We start from the raw sequence: 17517 nt of genomic DNA, 5'->3' as shown, positions 1-17517 counted from the left end.
TTTTTTAATTCATGATAGACAGAGAGAGAGAGAGAGAGAGAGGGAGAGAGAAAGAGGCAAGGCAGAGGGAGAAGCAGGCTCCATGCTGGGAGCCTGACATGGGACTCGATCTCGGGACTCCAGGATTGCACTCTGGGCCAAAGGCAGGTGCCAAACCTCTGAGCCACCCAGGGATCCCCTAAAATCTAGTTTTTATGATATAAGGATAGCTACTTCAACTTTCTTTTGATGTCCATTAGCATGATAAATGGTTCTCCACCCCCTTACTTTCAATCTGGAGGTGACTTTGAGTCTAAAATGAGTCTCTTGTAAGCAGCATATCGACAGGTCTTTTTTTTTTTTTAATCTATTCTGATACTCTCTGTCTTTTGATTGGAGCATTTAGCCCATATACATTCAGAGTAATTATTGAAATATATGAATTTAGTGCCATTGTATTACCTGTAAAGTTGCTGTTCCTATAGATTGTCTTTCAGGGTTTTGTGACTTCTGGGCTTTCTCTGCACTCAAAAGATCCCCTTTAATATTTCTTGCAGAGCTAGTTTAGTGTTTAGTGTTTACATATTACTTTAGTTTTTGTTTGTCCTGGAAACTCTTATCTCTCCTTCTATATTGAATGACAGTCTTGCTGGATAAAGTTTTCTTGGCTGCATATGTTTCCTATTCAACATCTTAGATATATCATGCCAGTCTTTTCTGGCCTGCCAGGTCTCTGTTGACAGGTCTGCTGTCAGCCTTATGTGTCTACCCTTGTAGGTTGAGAACCTCTTGTCCCGAGCTGCTTTCAGGATTTCCTCTTTATCTTTGAAATTTGCAAGCTTCACTATAATATGTCAGGGTGTTGACTTATATCTGTTAATTTTGAGGGGAGGTGTCTCTGTGCCTCTTGAGCTTTAATGCCTATTTCCTTTCCCTTCTCAGCTATAGTTTGTTCAAATAAACTTTCTGCCCCTGTCTCCTGCTCCTCATCTTCTGGGACTCCTATAATATGGATATTATTTCCCCTTATGGAATCGCTGAGTTCTCTAAATCTGCCTTCATGATCTAATAGTTTTCTTTTTCTCTCCTTTTCAGCTTCCTTATTTTCCATCATTTTATCTTCTATATCACTGATTCGCTCTTCTGTTTTGTTCATCCTCATTTTTCTGGCTTCCACTTGGGACTGCTATTGGGAATTTCACTTAGAAATGCTATTACATCTCAGTAATGTATTTTAATGCATTTTAAATTTCAGCCTGACTAGGTTTAAGTTCTTTTATCTCTACAGTAAGTGACTCTTTATTATTTTCTATGCTTTTTTTTTTCAAGCCCAACTAGTATCTTTATAATTGTTTTAAGTTCTAGTTCGGACATCTTACTTATATTCATATTGATTACATCCCTAACAATGAGTACTACCTCCTATTCTTTTTTTTTTTTTGGCGGGGGGGTGGGGTGGTGAATTTCTCTGTCTCATCATTTTGTCCAGGAAAGAGAAAAAACAACAATGACAACAGAAAAAAAAAACAAAACAAAAAACTAGATTCTGGATGCATTTTGGTCTGCTTGTTAAAAGAAACTAGATCCCAAAATAAGAAAGAAAAAAGCAGGAGACCTGGGTGGCTCAGTGGTTGAGCAACTGCCTTTAGTTCAGGTCATGATCCTGGGGTCCTGGGATTGAGTCCCACATCAGGTTTCCCACAGGGAGCCTGTTTCTCCCTTTGCCTATGTCTCTGCCTCTCTCTGCATGTCCCTCATGAATAAATAACTAAAATATTTTTTTAAAAAGCTATATACATATATATGGAAAGGAAACAACATAAAATATAAATAGTGTATATGTAAAAATAAAAATTAAAAGAGAATTAAAAAAATTAGAAAGGAATTGAAAAAATAATACCAAAAGACTAAAGAATAAAAATACAAAGAATGCTATATACTATTTTCCCCAAATGTTGAAGTTTTGCAGCCCTCTATTGATCAGTAAACTTGGTGTGGGTGAGTTGTTCACACTGGTCCTCTAGGGGCGGGGCCTGTTGGGCTAATTCTCAGGTGGATTTGCTCTAATGCAAATGTGCCCCCTGAGTGTAGAAGCAGGGCTCAGTGCAAGCAGTTCCAGAGTCCACTAGGTGGCGATGTTTTGCTCCCTAAAGGCTTTTAGCGTGGATGGGTGGGATGGATATGGTGGTGCCCTGGCTCTCTAGCCCCAGAGCTGAAAATTCACACAGAAAAGCAGTCAATCACACTTGTCTCCCTGGTTACTGTTAGAACTCTGTGCTCACCTGGCCTGTGACCAGGCATTTTTCTCTCAGGCTAGCAACTGAGTTCCCAAACTCCAAATTTTACAGGCTCTTGCTGTTTGGAACCTTGCTGTGCCTCCCAGGAGGGGGGTGGGTCCTGTCATGCTTTTGTCCTTTGCTGGACCCCTCCCAAGAAAGAGGTTGCCCAACCATGTAGCCATTCACAGTTTATGGCAACATCGAGCAGAGAGCCAGCACCTAGACTTGCTGTCTTCAGCCAGCTTCTTCACTCCCATGCCTGGGAATCCTGTCCCACTTGGGCACCACCCATTCTTCCTGTGATCCCTGGGATCCTGAGACCACACTGTCGCACTTGTGATTTTGTCCCACTTCACCACCTGAGCACCTTGACACCAGGGACATCCCCCACTGTAGCAGACTTCTGAAAGTTCTGATTTTGCACTCATTTGCTTATAACACTTGGCAGTAGCCTCCTTAAGCTGGCTTCCTCCCCCTCTGCTGTATCATCAGCTATATCACACTAGATTCAGGTCTCTGTACCTCCTACCTTCCAAATGGTGGTCACTTTTCTACTTGTAGACTTACAGCATTTCTTTTCTAAGGTCTCCAATTGATCTCTCAGGTGTTCAGAATGATCTGATAACTATTTAGTTGTACTGGAGGGATGAGACAAATGTAGAGTCCCCCTACTCCTGCCATCTTGATTCATCCTCTTCTTTTTCTAAAAAAAGATTTATTTATTTATTTATTTATTTGAGAGACAGAGTGAGAGAGCACCAGTGTTGAAGGAAGGAGCAGAGGGAGGAGAGAGAAATTCAAGCAGATTCTGTGCTGAGCACAGAGCCTCACGTTGGGGCTCCATCCCACAGCCCTGAGATCACGACCTGAGTCAAAACCAAGAGTCAGACACTCAATCAACTGTACCACCCAGGCGCCCCTAGAATTGACTCTTAAAATATGTAAAAAGAAGTTGAAATTTATTCCTAATAGTATAAAAGCTATACAAATTGAAACTACACAGAGATATTTGTCACCTGTCAGATTCACAATAATTCAAAACCTTGGCACCATACTCTGTGGGTGGGGCTGTGGGGAATTAAACACTGTCATACAATGCTAATAGGAATGCAAAATGATACAGTCCTTAGTGAAGGAAATTGAGCAACACTTAACAATAACTATTTTGTGTTTACTCAGGAAAACCACTTCTAGGAAACTACCTTTAAAGTAAACTTCCACAAATATGAAATAATGCATGTACAATATTCCTCATTACAATATTACTTGTAGTAGTAAGATAGTGCAAGCAGTGCAAATGGCCATTAATAAATTAAACTGTGGTACAGCTACGTGATGGACTGCTAAGCAGTCACAAACAAATGAAATATTTGTATAATCTGATATGGAATGATTTTCAGGATTATATTATTAATTGAAAAAAATGAGGTGCAAAAAATAAGGAAACATAAGAACATATATATACATATATACATACATATGCTTATTTTTGCAAAATAGGGAACAAAGGAAGGATTTCAATAGTCTCTTAATGAAAATACCTGCTTCTGGAAATGGTGGGAACAGAGTGAAGGAAAGGGAAGCAAGTGGCACTTCTTTGAATGTACTTTTTTATATTGCTCTAACTTTTGAACCAAGAAAAAGTCATCCATAAACCAATGTAATAAAACGTAATAAAAATATTCTAAAAATCAAAACCTAAAATCAAATATAAAAAGAAGCAAATGAATCTCTATCAAATTATTATCAAGATTTCTTTTCAGTCCCTTTATGTTCTTAGAATGTATCTCACTAAGGATGTACAGAGGACTATGTTCAAAGTTACCTGAATTACTCTGTTCTGTACTATACACTGTACCACGATTACACATCCTTGGTGTCCTGAATTCTAAAGAAAAGGGAGACTGCATAATGTCTAAACTCTACTTCATAGATTTATGATTGAAATTAATATTAGAATTGTGTTTCTAAAGCTATTTTATGTTTACAATATTGTACAATGCAGTGGGAAGTAAATATATGAATATTATTAGGAACCAAGGTTTTTACAGTGGTCCTGTAGAGCATTCTAAAACTTAGAAGATGCCCATTGAGGGGCACCCGGGAGGCTCAGTCTGTGGTTGACTCTTGATTTTGGCTCAGGTCATGATCTCAGAGTCTTGAGATCAAGCTCTGAGTCCGGTTGTAAACTTAGTGTGAGGAGTCTGCTTGGGATTCTCTCCCTGTCCCTCTGCCCCTTGCCCAACTTGCACTCTAGCTTTCTAAAATAAATAAATAAAATCTAAAAAAAAAAAAAAAGGAGATATCCATTGAAGTTTTTCCAGTGAGATTTCATGATGTCTGTAACTTTCTTTTAAATGATTCAGAAAAAAAAAGCACGTGAGAAACATAAAGCAAAGGGAGCAAAATATGAGCAATTGATGAGTCTAGCTGAAGAATAAAGAGCGATCTTTATATTAATTCTCAAATTTTCAATTTTTCTTAAATTCAAAATTCCAATAAAATTTTTAGACTAGGTGTATATCTTACATTTACGTTATGTTACGATATATCTGGCATTTTATAAGACACATGTTTTGGTAGTAACTCTAATTAGAAACACATCATTTATATCAATAAAAAAAGCTAGATTTTTGCTTCAGTAGGAATCAGCAGCAAAAATATCCAGGTCTTAGAAAATCAAAGGTTTCTTTCTTGCTTGCTCACACTACCTACCCATCACAGTCAACACAATCTGTGCAAGAGGAAAAAGCGCTGTGGAAGGTCCCTCTCAACTAATGAAATGCTTGACTAGAAATGACATGTGTAGCTCTTTAATCACATGACCCAATTCATCCCTAAGGGGAATTAGAGATTGGGAGATATCTGATGAGCAGTATTACTGATTATCACCTCGCTCGTTCATTGTTTCATGCCACAGTAAACCCTGATAGTTGTGAGAAGTTAATAGAGTATAGTGGGTAAGAACACAGATCCTGTAGCCACATCACCGGTTACTAGCTCAGTCACTTGCCAGCTAATCTTGGGCAGTTACTTCATCTCTTCGTGCCTCAGTTTCTTCAGGTGTAAAAATTTGGCTTAATAATAAAAAAAGGGGAAAAAAAGAAAAAAAAAACAAAAAATAATAATAAAAAAGGGAAAGATTGGGGAGAGATTATGTGAGTAGCTGAAGCATTTAGAACAATGCTGGCCTATCGCCATCATCAACAGCATTATTAGTTTAGAGCATGAAACTCAGAGTAATGTATTAAAGAAATTTCTCAATGTCCCTCCCCCAAATCAAGCAGTACAAAGATTTGCAGTGGAAAGTGAATTTCTCTCTCCCATCTGAGTCTCATGAGCAAGTTTTTCTCCCCAGATAAGCCTGGTACCAGTTGTGGCATTTAGGAATTCATTGCCTTCCAGCCCCCTCCTCCTGTTCATCTCTCTGCTTCTGATAAATGAAGCGTCTTTCCTTGCTCCCTGACACAGTGTGAAGCTTTGCTAGTAGAGGACACTGGTGGGACACTAGAGGAAAGATGAGCTTCTCTTCCTGGTTCTGGTGGGCTTTCTGTTCTTGTGCCTGTGGTGCTGAGCAGGTGTGTGGGAAACCCAATGATGGTGGGGGCCCCAGCTGGCTTCCCCAGGGCCAGCTCAGCAGCACTCCTGTAAGCAGCTTCCCGGAGGGTTTCCACTGTGGTCAGCCAGGGGCCCAGCCAGCTTCCCACCAAGTTTAACAGCACTCTCCATGGCGGTTTCCCAGAGAATTCCATCAGCAGCCCCAAGAAGTAATTTCTTTCCCACCAGCTTCGGACTATTGGTTCCTCACTGGGGTATTTCCAGCTTATCATCTGTCACCTGTCAACCGTGGACCAGCTCTGACTTGAGGCAACCCAGCAAAATGCTACACCATGGTGGGAAGATGGCTTCTCCCTCTCCAAGGACATCTGGGTTCAGCCTTGAGACTCCACCTTTCAAGTTCATTCACCCCCCCCCTCCTTTTTTAAGATTTTATTTATTTATTCATGAGAGACACACAGAGAGGCAGAGACACAGGCAGAGGGAGAAGCAGGCTCCCTGTGGGGAGACCAATGCAGGACTCGATCCCAGGATCCCATGATCACGACCTGAGCCAGAGGCAGACACTCAACGACTGAGCCACCCAGAGGCCCCTCAAGTTCATTCCTTTCTTGGATACTCTTTCTTGGCCCTAATGTATTCTTCACAGAATTCCCTTATTCTCACTCAGTAAATTCCCTATAAATAACGACTTTTTTTTTCAGGAACAATTTTGTGATTTATTCAGAAAATTGATTTCTAGATCACTATGGACATGGCCCAACTTGGCTGGAAGATGCAGTCCCTTGGCAGAGCTACATGGACAACTCAGCTGGCTAAATTTTATTCTCAGAAAGGATCAGAGAGGAAAATGCTGTTTTCCATAAAGCCCTGTTTCAGCAGTCAGGTGGATGCAACTCATATTGAAAAGCAAGTCATTTCAAGAAAAAGTCCCATTTTAGTGTAGTCTTTTTTTTTAAATTTATTTATTTATGATAGTCACAGAGAGAGAGAGAGGCAGAGACACAGGCAGAGGGAGAAGCAGGCTCCATGCGCCGGGAACCTGATGTGGGATTTGATCCCGGGTCTCCAGGATTGCGCCCTGGGCCAAAGGCAGGCGCTAAACCGCTGCGCCACTCAGGGATCCCCATTTTAGTGTAGTCTTATAATGTATTCAATTGTGTTATGCGAATTCAACTGTAGGCACCCAGCAGACTAGTAAAAATAACAATAATAGCATAATAAAGAGAGAAAAGACGGGACAAATGAACATTACGCACCAGGCAGGCTTTCTCCTGCCATTCTTCTCCCAGTGTGGAACTGGAGTCCGATCAGTAAGCCCCTGCTCCTAAGTGCCTCTCTGCCCCAAGCTTGAGTCCAGTACTTAAACATCTACTGTTCTCATATACTGTGGCCTCTAAAGCTGGCCAACTTCTTCAGCTGGTGCTCAACTGAACAATCAACAACCTTCTCCAACACCATAGACTACCTGGCTGCACTGGAGTGACAGAGAAAACACTACGGTCTCCAAGTTAATGTCTCTCCAAGGGTTTTCAGAGGTCCCTTCTGACCATAGGAATGTGTGTTCCTCCTGGGAGTTCCAGTAACTACAGAGCTGCCCTATCACATCAGATATGATTTCCCTGGAATCTCAAAGTTGACTAGAATCTGGTTTTGCCCATATGGTTAAAGCAAATATTTTCTGGAAGTCAAGTCTAACCCTATGACTGGGTTCAGGAGGGGCCATCAAGGAGATAAGACTAAAGGAAAGCAAATCAAACACGCTACCTCCCATTTCCCACTCCCTAGACACCCTTCCACCTATAAAAAAAAAAAGCCCTAGAGAAAATATTTTTAATCTCATTGTGCTACCTGAATGAAGTAGCTCTTTAATCTTCAGTAGGCTAGCAAGGATCAGTTTACCCTCTTAGCCAACAGCCCACTAAAGCTCAGGGGTGGGGATTTACAGATCCAGAAGGCTCAGCAGCCTGGGGAACACAGAACTAGTTCTCGCTCTCTCTCAGCTTTGTCTCCCCTGCATACAAACTCCCACTGCCCATAGGATGGTGTCCAAACTCAACAATCTTTGTCTGCTGAACCAGGATGAGCTGAGCCTCCCAAGACAGGGTCTGGTTCTCACTTATGTGCAGGTCTGCCCAGCACTAAGCACACAAAGGTGGTGGCACAAAAGCCAAATGGAGCTCAATGAATGGATGGCAACCGCGTGAAAATGTAACCCGTATAAAGCAAAAGTACCATGTGTGCAAGTTTCAGCACAATCTCACATCAAAAAAAAAAAAAATTTTAACTGGAGAGCCCTTTAAATTTTTGCCAAGTTTCTCAAAATTCTATTTATAGTGTAAAACAAAACTTACAAACTCATACCTCACCTCCATGGCAGCTGGCCCCCAAATCTCTCTCAAATTACCCCCGATTTTGCTAACTTTTCTCATTCCCTTCCTAGGTTCCTTTCCATGAGATACAGCTTTCACTCTTTCCTAAAAGTACAGGGTAGCTGGTTAAAGACCTAAGCTCTGGGGTTCATCTTGCTGGGTCTGAATTTCTATCACGTTTTAACTGACGCAGGCACCTGGCCTGTGGTACAGGGCTCATTAAACACAACTTGCCACTTAAATCCTACGGGCTTCTCCGATATCCTTTGTTGTTGTTGTTCCTTAAACTTGGCCCCTTTTTCATTAATGCATGAAGAAATGTTTAAGCAGTTTTCCAGGGCTGCCAAAACAAATCGCCACAAACTTGGTGGCTTAACACAACGGGAATTTATTCTCTCATCTCTGGAGGTCGGATATCCAAAGTCAAGCTGCTGGTAGGGCTGTGCCTCCTCCAGAGGAGGAGAGACTTCGTTCTTTGCCTCTTCAAGCTCCTGGTGGCTGTCAGCATCCCCGGGTTTCTGGCTGCCTCGGTCTCCATGGCCTTCCCCTGTGTGCACCTCTACTGTGGGTTTCACGGGAGCTTTTGTCATTGGATTTAGGGCCCACCCAGGTAATCCAAGGTGATCGCATTTCAAGATCCTGAACTTAACTACATCTGCAAAGACACTTTTTCTAAATAGCCTCATATTCATATATTCCAAGGGGTCAGGATGCGAACATCTGTTTTGGGGCAGCCACCATGCAACCCACTGCAAAATGGCTGTGGGTCTTTCCTCTTGGGGGTAGTGGGTGGGGAGAGGGCTGGATCCTCCTTTCATTTAATTTTTTTTTTTGTTTGTTTGTTTTCCCCTTGTCATGATGACTAGATCAAGTCAACAGGCAGTATCAGCTACTTGGGAACCTGGGAGGTCCTGCATTTGGCCAAACACAATTCAAAGTGATCCTGGTTGGCCACAAGTAGGTTCTGGAACATCAGGGCTGCCTGGCCGGGGAAGTCACAGGAGAAGTCACAGGCTGGGCTGAGGGCAGCAGAGCACACAGTCCTTGGAAGCGCTGCAGCAGCTGAGGTGCAAATGGAGCTCGGGTGGGGTTCCACCCCGGTGGCCAGGCCGGCCTGCTCTTGCCCACACACCGACTGCATCTGCGCTCTCCACAGGTTGGGGTGTCACGGTGTCCAACCTGGAGGAGATTCTGATCTCTCGCTGCCCTCTCCCTCTGCCTGCAGGTGCTGGGGAGGGAGCAGATGAGCAGGAGCCCGAAGACCAGAGCGAGCGCACCCCTCTTCTGGAGGAGCCCGTGCTGCACCCTGGAGATCAAGGTCACGATGCGGGGCGCTGGCCCCGTGGCCTCCGGCCTAGCCGGTGTCTGGTGGCCTCCAACCACTCTTCATAGTAAGCCTTTGCTAGTCAAATTATTGTGTAATTTCTGTGTCCTGAAGGGACCCTGACAAAACAGCCTCTGGTCATAGTCTTCCAGAGGTTTTCTGTGGCTATGCACTGTGTGTGCGTGGGTGCACGTATCACATCTCTTTTGTTGTATGATTAGTAATATTCTGCACAGTATTCTTGTTTTTTAAAATTTGGCCATTATTGTGTATCAGTGCACATAGATTTTTCTCATTTTTAACAGCTGTGTAGTATTCTATTGTATAGATGTACTATAATTTATTTAACTAGTTTCCTACCAATGGAAAATTAGATTGTTCCCACTCTTTGCTCCCCACAAATACTATAGTAGTATTTTTACGCAACAGGTCCATATGCCCATGTGCAAGCCTATCTTACCTGAAAAATCCCTTCCTGGAGAAGAGTCTACCTTCTTAAATGCTCTCCAAACTATCTCCGTGCTTACTGCTTCCACCATATTATAGGCATTCTTCATTAAAAAAAAAATAGTGTTTTTTACTAATTAGGATTAAGAAGGCATTTTGCATACATTTTAATTGTCTAAAAAACATGTAAAATAAGGCCCCCTGGGTGGGTCTGTTGGTTAAGGCTGCGACTCTTGATTTTGGCTCAAGTCAGGACGTCAGGATCCTGGGATTGAACCCCATGTTGGGCCCTGAGCTCAGCACAGAGTCTGCTTGCCCCTCTCCCTCTGCTCCTTCCTGCTACTAGAACACTCTCTCTCACACACACTTGAATAAATTTTAAAAACCATGTAAAATCAGTGAAAAACATAACCCAAAGATTATTATCAGATATTTCGAGACAGGAATGCCCATGCAGACACACACACACACACACACACACACACACACTTTCTAAGTCCCCAGAATATAAATTTCTTCTTGAGAATCTACTTTTTAAAGTTAATAACACTTTCCTCGTACTTGTGCCAAACTGGATGCTAAAGAAGGAACATAAAAATAGAACAAAATGTTTTAATACATTCCAAATTACTCCTCCATATAACTTGATTGATCATTCTTTCTTGAAGTAGTTCACTGACTGTTATCAGGTGCTATCCTCTGACATTTCCACTTCTTGTATCTGTTTTCTTGATTACCAAACCATCTTTCACTTTTCCTTATCCTACTCTCTATCCATTCAGTCCTCACATCCTGTTACTCTTTTTCTTTTTCCTTTGAAGCGAGGTATATTGAGATACCCAATTTCTGTATGGTGAAATTCACCCTTTGTTGGTGCATAGCATTGATAAATGTATGCAGCTGTAGAACCACCACCATGGTAAAAATACTATATAAAATATTTCCCTATTACCCCAGAAAGTTCCACATGCCCCTTTGTAGGCAAATCCTCCCCATACCCCAGTACTTGGTAACCACTGATCCAATTTCTATGCCACTAGTTTTGTCTTTTTCGGAAAGTCATATCCAGAGAATCATACAGTGTGTGGTTTGGCCTCTTTCCCATAGCATGAGGCTTTTGAAATTCATCCATGTTATAGTATCAGTAGGTCGTTCCTTTTTATTGCACCCCGTCCTATTTATGAATGTACACTTTATCCATTTACTAGTCAATACTTCCAATTTGGGGCACCTGAGTGGTTCAGTGGCTGAGCGTCTGCCTTTGGCTCAGGTCATGATCCCCGTGTCCTGGGATCAAGTCCCACATCGGGCTCCCCGCAGGGAGCCTGCTTCTCCTCTGCCTATGTCTCTGCCTCTCTGTGTCTCTCATGAATCAATAAATAAAATCTTTTTAAAAATACTTCCAACTTTAGTGATTATGAATAATGCTGCTCTAAACATTCCTGTCAAAGTCTTTGGGTGGACTTAAGATTTTTGTTTTCTTGAGTAAATGCCTAGTAGTGAAATTGCTGGGTTGTATGGTATAATATATTTAACTTTGTAAGAGACCGCCAAACTCTCTTTCAAAGCGGCTTGCTTTGCATCCTCCCCAACATTTGGCCATCTTTATTTCTGATGGAACGACTGCACTTGTCTCTACAATGATCTCTTAGCTCCAAGCCTTCCCAACTCTGATCCATCCTTCAACTGAGCTTTACTCTAAAATGCCCTCCACTCTTAAGTGGCTCTGACTTCCTCAGGATAAAGTCTAAACTCTTCAGCTTGACACGCACAAAACTCCTCAAGCTCTGAGCTCCTTCCTCACCCACCCTCCCCACCACATTCATTCCCACCAGGCATCTGGACACTGGCTCTATATTGCAGACTGGGCCTCTCTTTCCCAACTCAGTACTTCTGTGTAGCCTAATGCAGTTGTTTGGGCAGAGCATTTATTTTCTATGTTGAATTCCCAGCATGAATACTCTGTCTGCATTTTGGGTAGTGTTGGCAATTATGCAACTACACAGGGGTACGTTTTCTCCAACTATTTTGTATGAAAAATTTCAAAAACTCAACAAAGTTGAAAAACTAGTGCAATGAACAATCCAGATTCAACAATTATTGACATTTTGATATGTTTGACTCCCTTATCTACCTACCATCCATTCATTTTTCTCCCCCTCCTCCTTCTTCTTTTCTTCTGCTTCTCTTTCTCCTTTTCCTTCTCCTCCTCCTTTTGATAAACCATTTCCTAATTACATTTCAAGTGTATGTGTCTCCTAAAAATTAGAACAATTTTCTTCATTACAACACTACTTTACCCAAAGTAAATTTAAAATATTTTCTAATATTGTCTAATATTCTCTGTATTCATAGTTTTTTTATTTTTAAAGATTTTATTTATTTATTCATGAGAGACACAGAGAGGGAGGCAGAGAGACACAGGCAGAGGGAGAAGCAGACTTCCTATGGGGAGCCTAATGCAGGACTCAACCCCAGGACCATGAGCTGAAGGCAGATGCTCAACCACTGAGCCACCCACATGCCCCTGTATTCGTAGTTTTGCAATGTTCAATAGTGAATGTTTAACTTTGATTGAGTCTCGATTTGCCCTGCTTCTTCACTTTGATGACTCTGCCCTTCTAAGAAATCTCCCATGAGCCCCCAGCTCCATTCAAGTTCCCTGTGCCTTGCTGTACTTCCAGGAAGCCTATGGTTAAATCTATTGGACATTTGACATTTTGTATTACAAAACTTTTGTTGAACTTTCGTATGTCCCCAATTAGAATCTGAGCACCTCTAGGGCAAAAAAATGGGTGTTCTTTGCCTTCCTGCTAGATGGTAATTGCTCAATACATATTTAAAGAATAAATAATGGAATATAGTTCCTTAGTCTCTCATTGTGAAGAGCTGCAATAAATAAGAGGACTCTGAGGGCCAGAGCCAGGATGAAGAGAGAAGAAGGCAAGTAAAACAAAAGTATGAGAGGCCATTCCAAATACAGAATATTGCTTGGAGAGCTTTAAATGTGAATTGTATACTCCTTCCCCTCTCTCAGTAGGTGAAATACTAGATGTTAACCATTAATTAGAGAAAAACATAGAGTCTAGCAGCACCATAAGCATTTTGGCCAGATGATTCTTGAGAAAGAATTATAAAGACAAAACTCAAGGCAACTGCAACCAATGGTCCATTTTTGTTTACACAGCTGTTCTACTGCTGTTTTCCTAATGTGTTTTTAAGGAAATATCTACATCCGGTGGGTCCCTGGATTGGATCTCGACTAATGCTTTATGCCCATGGTCACTAGAGAAAATCACAATTCATCCATTTTGAACTTCCAGGATGAAATTTCTCCCTGCCTCTTCTGCAGTTAAATTTTCATCTTTGTGGCAAATTTTCCTTTGGATAAACTTCTTTCAGATACTTCCTTCTTCTCCACTTCTCATCACCTGTGGGATTAATTCCAGGATCACACATTAACTTTGATTCCAAAGTGACTCAGAGGCTGCACATCAAGACTATTTTAGGTGGAGTGTTTCCTTCTGAGTCATCTCGTCCCCTGGTAGCAAGCATCCTGCGGATTTCCTCAGCTCTGCTGTTGAGAACAGGAAGCCAAGGCCAAAAGCAGCCAATAAGCACAGCAGCCCAGTGACTCTTTCCAGTTCCTGGAGGACCAGCAAGAAAATCCTGATTTAGTAAGAATTCGTTGGCAAGAAAATTAGGAGTTTACTGGAGACAAATGGCTTCAGGAATCTTTTCTATGAGTTCACATATTTTTTTCGAGAGGCAAGTTAAAAAAAGAGTCTTCTTAGAAATGGAATTAAGTAAAAAAAAAATTTTTTTTTTTTTTTTTTTTACTTATCTGGGGAGACTTCATTAGATATTTTCATTAATGGGATAACCAAAATCAGGACATTACACAACTCCCCTTTTCACAATTGTATCAAGTTTTCCAGCCTGTCATATCCTTTTCATTTACTTCTGTCATCCTTACTGAGCAATCTTCCAAGTGACAATTGTCCCTGGACCTCCTCAAGTCTTCACAACTATGTGTGACGTAAAAGCATCATTAGAGACACCTTTCTGGGGTCATTTAAGACTGGGGAGTATTAGCCACACATGTTACCCTCCCCTGACCCTATCTCCAGAGCAGACAGCAATAATCTCTCTAGTTAACCTATCTGGCCTGGTGTCTCTCCCACTGAAACCAGTGTGCCTTGAAAATAACATTGTAGGCAGCTACTGCCAAGGAATCAGAATATCCACATTCAAAACCTATTTGCAGTGAAGAAGAGGGGGTTGATACATAGAAGTGTATCAGGTGAGGGCAGTTGAAGAGTCCAAAGAATATAAAAGTCTTGGATTTAACTTCTAGTTCTTGGACAAGTTGAAAGTTTTTTCTTAGTTCCATTTTTTTCCACATACATAATGAGATTAATAACGCTTTCACCACAGTGTCATTGAACTCATTTTTTGTTTTGATGCATGTGAAAGCTTCCAGCTTGGTTTCTAGCACAAAAAAAGATACTCATTAGGTATCAGTTCACCATGATTACTTGGAGGGACACCCTGATTGCTCATCTCACTGACGCTGAAATTTACTGGAAGCCACAGCACTGAGAGAAGTTGGAAAATCCTCAATGACTGCACTCTGTAAACTTTAACAAAAAGCAGTCACTCTCCTTCAAAGTACAAAGTATTAGCGATAAAAACGTTTGTAAAATCTCAACTAAACCCTCTCAATTCTCGTTTCCCATCCTCTTGCCTCCCACCCTCCCTCGCCTCTCACTCTCAGGGCCATGCCTTGTGTTAGTCTGCTGGAGCTGCTCTAACAAAATACCACAGACTAGGGGTTTAACAACATAAATTTATTTCTGAAAAGTAATGGAAGCTCCACGTCCAAGATCAAGAGGTTGGCAGATTTGGTTTCTCTTGAGACCTCTCTCATTGGCTTACAGATGGCTGCCTTCTTGTGTCCCCAGAGGCCTTTTCTCTGTGCACAGGGCATACTAGATCTCTCCTTACGTGTTCAAATTTCCTCTCCTTGTAAGGACACCAGTCAGATTGGATTAGAACCCACCCTACCAGCCCAGGTTTAACTTAATTGCCACTTTAAATATAGTCACATCCTGGGGTTATAAGGCTTAGTGCTGCAACCTAATGAATTTTGAGAGGACACAATTTGGCCCATAATACATCCTTAGATGTCTTATTCCATTTCTGAAATATTTCAATCTCAAATTCGAGCATCCCACTTCTCAATCACTAAATTCTATCTTTCCAGCTCTTTCTCTTTCTACTACCCCAAACCAGTAATTCTTCAACCACACTGGGACACACGGTCTCCTAATTCAACCCCTTGTTCACTGCCCCTTACGTTCTCTCATGCCTTTACTTGTTGTTCTCACACTACATTCCGCGGTCCATCATTGTAATCACTCTCTTACATTTAGCCTTGACTCCTTTGCCTCTCTCTCTTCATGGTACTTACCTGGCCAAGTCCCAGTCCTGGTGATTCCAGCTTTCTTACTACTCTGCCCACACCTCTGCAGCTGAACTTAATCAGGAAAAATACTCAATCATGTTTCCTAGGCTCCCTATAAATTCATGACTTCACTGAGACCTCAGTGATGGCTGGCAATCTTGCCACATTGTTCCAGACCATTCACTCTCCTAGGCAACTGTTTCATACCTTTCCTCTCTCTCTCCCAACTTTCAACGCTCTCTCCCCATTCTTATTCTCCACTGATCAACCTGCTTCCTGTTTCGTGGAGAAAACAAAAGCCATCAGAAATTCCCCCTCTCTTTCCTTTCCTGCCCCCCCTTTCCAATTCTGTCTGTCTTCCCTTCTGTGAAGAGGACTGAAGCGCCCATGCTGCTGAGACCAGCTCCTCCACCTGTGTACCTGCTCCCACCCTTTCTCATTTACTCAAGGATGAGTCCCAGCAATTCTCCTCCCTCCCTCTTGCGTTATTATTCCTCCTCTCCCCTCCCCTGCTCCCAAAAAGAACATTCCCATCAATGTGATACAATTTCTCCCATTAAATTTTTCCCCTTGATTTTCACTTGCCCTCCTGCCTCATTTTTCTGCTCTCCTTGACAGTAAAACTCTCCAAAAGAGCTCCTCTCCTCTCTTTTCATTCTCTCATGAACTCATTCCAGTTGGACTCCCATGTCTATCACACCACCAAAGTTTCTCTTATCAGGGTCATTGGGGACCTCCATGTTGCTAACTCCAACAGCCAACTCTCAGTCCTCCCATACTACTTGCTGTATAGGCAGCATTTGACTCAGTAGATCATTTCCTCCTCATAGAGAAACTCAAGTTCTAGGATAAGCCTCTGGTTTTTCTTCTAACTCACTGGCCACTTCTCAGTCAAATTTGCAGGCTCCCCCTCATGTCTCCAAACTCAATTCATTGGACTTAGTCCTTGGGCCTCTTTTCTGTCTGTATTTATTCTCAGAGTGCTTCATGGCTTTAAACACCATTCATATGCTGACAACTCTCATATACTCCACTCCAGACTTCTCCCTTGAACTTCATATTTGTATATCCAACTATCTAATTGGAATCTCCACTTGGATTTTAATAGGTATCTCAAAACTTGGAATGTCTGAAACTTACTACTTCACCTACCACCCCCAAACCTGCTCAGCCTGCTGTTTTGTTCATTTCAGTTAATGACAGCTTTATTTTTCCTGTTACTTGGGCTGTGAACCATGCAGTCATTCCTGATGCCCTCTTTCTCTTATACTCAATCCAATCTGTCACCAAATACCATTGATTCTATCTTAAAAATACATACAGGGGCACCTGGCTGGCTCAGTCAGTAGAGCATGTGACTTTTGATACCCATGTTATGAGTTCAAGCCTCACATTGGGTGTAGAGATTAGACCTAAAACAAAATATTAACAAAAAAATACACACAGAATCCAGCCTTTTCTCACCATCTCTGCTACTACTATCGTGGTCTGAGCCACTATAATCTTTTACCTGGATTGTTGAAGTGACTTTAGACCTCATCTCCTTTCTTTCAACTGGATCCTTTACAACCTATTCATAACACAGCAGCCATGGTGAACCTTTTAACATAGCAAGCCATGTTCCTACTCAGAACTAATCTCAAGAGTTACTACTTTTCCCTTCCTTCACTTGGCTCCAGCCACAATGGTCTCTTCACCAGAATTCACTTCTACTTCAGGACTTTTGTACACTTGCCATTCTCTGCCTGGAATGCTTTCCTCCAGAGTTCCCTGTATGGCTCACACTCTCCACTTCCTCAGATGTCATCTTCACTCTGATGTCATCTTCTCGTTAAGGTCATTCCTGACCACCCTGTTTGAAATGATATCCCCATCAGCAGTCTCTGGCACTCCTAGATACCCTTTTCTTGGTTTATTTTAACCATACTTACCACTACCTGAAGGCTATATATATATATATATATATATATATATATATATATTTTTTTTTTTTTTAAGAGCTCATGACACAGAACTCTTTAGGTACCAAGAGAAGTAAATGAACAGACTTTACTTCTGATATCTGTACTATTTTGACAATTATGTCCCTAT

This window comes from Nyctereutes procyonoides, unplaced genomic scaffold, assembly GCF_905146905.1.
Source record: "Nyctereutes procyonoides isolate TBG_1078 unplaced genomic scaffold, NYPRO_anot_genome, whole genome shotgun sequence".
Lineage (NCBI taxonomy): Eukaryota > Metazoa > Chordata > Mammalia > Carnivora > Canidae > Nyctereutes > Nyctereutes procyonoides.
Note: the sequence above shows the minus strand (reverse complement) of the source record.